The sequence below is a fragment of the Mastomys coucha genome, unplaced genomic scaffold, assembly GCF_008632895.1.
Source record: "Mastomys coucha isolate ucsf_1 unplaced genomic scaffold, UCSF_Mcou_1 pScaffold23, whole genome shotgun sequence".
NCBI classification, from domain to species: Eukaryota; Metazoa; Chordata; class Mammalia; order Rodentia; family Muridae; genus Mastomys; species Mastomys coucha.
Window position 1 is genome coordinate 15030133 of NW_022196906.1, and position 2814 is coordinate 15032946.

A 2814-nucleotide genomic window follows, 5' to 3' on the forward strand; every position below is an offset into this window, starting at 1 on the left:
AAAAAAAAAAACAAAAACAAAAACAAAAAAAACAAAAACAAAAAAGTTGGATCATATAGTGGAATGTTTCATTAGAGTTAAGAACTCTAATTATGTTAGGACAGTGGCGTAGCAAGAAGAGGAAATATGAAGCATTTAACTGATGGAAACTGAGTTTAGGTAGCCCCAAGCAACACTTCTACACCACATCCCTGGACCCAAGAGGGGGCCGGGAGAATGTAAGAAGCAGAAGAGTCACAGTGCATCCTCAGGACAAGATAGCCACTGCAGACATGCCTTTAGTATAAGCGGCAAGCCTGCATGGGACTGGCCTGTCAAGTCAGCTATGGATGAAGAGGGGTTCACAAGTCTCGGTCCTCCTTGCTGAATTACTGGCAGATATGGATTCTAGAAAGAAACAGTCAAGGGTGAGCCCACCAGGCTGCAACAGCTAGTTCCTAATCTGTAGCCACACAGATGACCTGGGCAGGAAGGATAGAAGTTCTAGGCCAGTCTGAGTTAGATGAGACTATCTCAAGGTTGTTTGCTTTTAGGGAGAGGGCCTCTGAGTAGCCCTGACTGTACTGGAACTCAATCTTTAAACAAGACTGACTTCAAACTTAGTTTGCTCAAAAAGTTTAAAATATGTTTTGCATCAGTATGACTGCAGCACCCACAGAGGCCAGAAGAGGGTGCCAGACCCCAGGAACTAGAGTTACAGGGAGTTGTAAACCATGATGTGGGGTGCTGGGAACTAAACCCAGATTCCTTCTAAGAGCAGCTATTACTCTTAACTGCTAGGCTGACTCTCCAGCCTCCTCTTCTATGCTCAATAAATTCGATTAGTGGAAATACAAGTTTCTTCAACAATTAAATTACACAGCCAGGCCCTGGCGGCACACGCCTTTAATCTCAGCACTCAGTAGGCAGAGGCAGGTGAATCTACAAGTTTGTGGCCAGCCTGATTGGTCTACAGAGCAAGTTCCAGGACAGTCAAGGATGTTACACAGAGAAACCCTGCCTTGAAAAAAACTAAAAAAAAAAAGCTATACTTAGGCATGTAGCCCGCGCAGTCTTCTCGCCGGGAAGAAGACACGCGGACACTAGGTTCCTTCTGCAGCAACTGTTTATTTGTCTCCATCCATAGGGAAAAAGGTCGAGCCCAAAATCCGCACTGCTTATATACACCACAGTGCGCGTATCTGCCCACAGCGTGACGTGTCTGCTCATGATTGGCTGTTCGCTCATTACCCTACGTAAAGCCCCAGAATGGGCCGTGACATGGCGTCTTTTCACTCTACGCACATGTGCAAACAGTTGTCCACTAGGAGTTAACAGCGGAAGTAGGCACCATCTTGCCATGGCGAATGCCTCTCAAGATTCACGGCTCCCCACATAGGCACAAGTGTTAGGAAGAAGTCAGGAAAAGGCTTGGCGTTGCTCCTTTTAATGAATGACTTTAAAGTGGCTTCCACACATTTCCCATGGTAAAGAGTAAGTTTGACTTACAGAACCCATTCTCGGGCTGTTCAGGTAATACAGCAGGTAAGGGAGCTCGCTGCTAAATCCAATGGCCCTTTGACCACTGCATGTGCACCAGGGAACCCAAGGCCACACACAGGCACACAAAATACAGTGCAAGAGTTTGGGCATAGTGGCATACACCTTTATTCCTAGTACTTGGGAGGCAGAGGCAGGCAGATCACCGAATTTGAGACCAGCCTGATCTACACAGTGAGTTCCACAGGCCAGACCTCGCTACATGGTGAGACCCTGTCTCAACCCCTTACACACACACACACACACACACACACACACACACACACACACACTTATGCACACACGCACCAGGGTGTGTTGGCACAGTCCTTTGATCCTTGTTCTCAGACTTTTTTTCCCCCCTTTGGTTTTTCAAAACAGGGTTTCTCTGTGTAGTCCTGGCTGTCCTGGAACTCTCTGTAGACAAGGCTGGCCTTGAACTCAGAAATCTGCCTGCCTCTGCATCCCAAGTGCTGGGATTGCTACCTCCTCTTAAGACAGCCTGTGGCCCTGTTGAAAGGCAGTAGCTGCTCCATAGAGGCAAAGAGGTTTCCATTTACACAGAAGTACATCTTCCGAATGATCTATGTGGTGGGACAGTTGTAAACACAGGCAAGAGAACTAAGTTCCAAGCTAGCCTGGGCAACATAGGAAGGCCTTAAATTACTGCTATATTTAGTACAGTAGCTATATTCTGTACAGTAGTACAGAAGGTAGGAGGATTGTCCACAACTCGTAGTCTAGCCTAGGCTACATAAGTGAATATAATGGTCAGACATGGTTACAAAATATATCAAAAAGGTATGTGCTGAGCCATATGCAATGACCCAGGAGTCTCCTCTAGGTCTTAAATCAACTCAACTGGAGTTCTGCAGACAGGGTAGACAAGACAGGAGTTTTGAGGGCGGCTTAGCCATGGTCTCTTTTCTTGCTCCATGATCCATGTCTTACATCATCATGATCCCAGGATGGCTGCTTTATTACCAGACACCACAATGAAAGGTCAACTCCAAAACAAAAAGGGTAAAGTGTCCATGGAGATTAGCCAAGACCGTCTTAAGAGGCTTTCTGGAAAGACCTACTAGAAAGTTCCACTTGCCTTTCACTGGGCAGAACCGAATCACAAAAATGTATCCCACTGAAGTAGACCGCAGTGGCTGGTCCATGGACACCTTAAAGCACAGGCTACCCCCCCCTTCACTGTCAGAGAAATCAATCACTAGCTAGGTGCTTTACAGAAGCGCTTTATTTTGAAGAAATATTACAACATATAAAACTACATCAAGTCTCACTTGC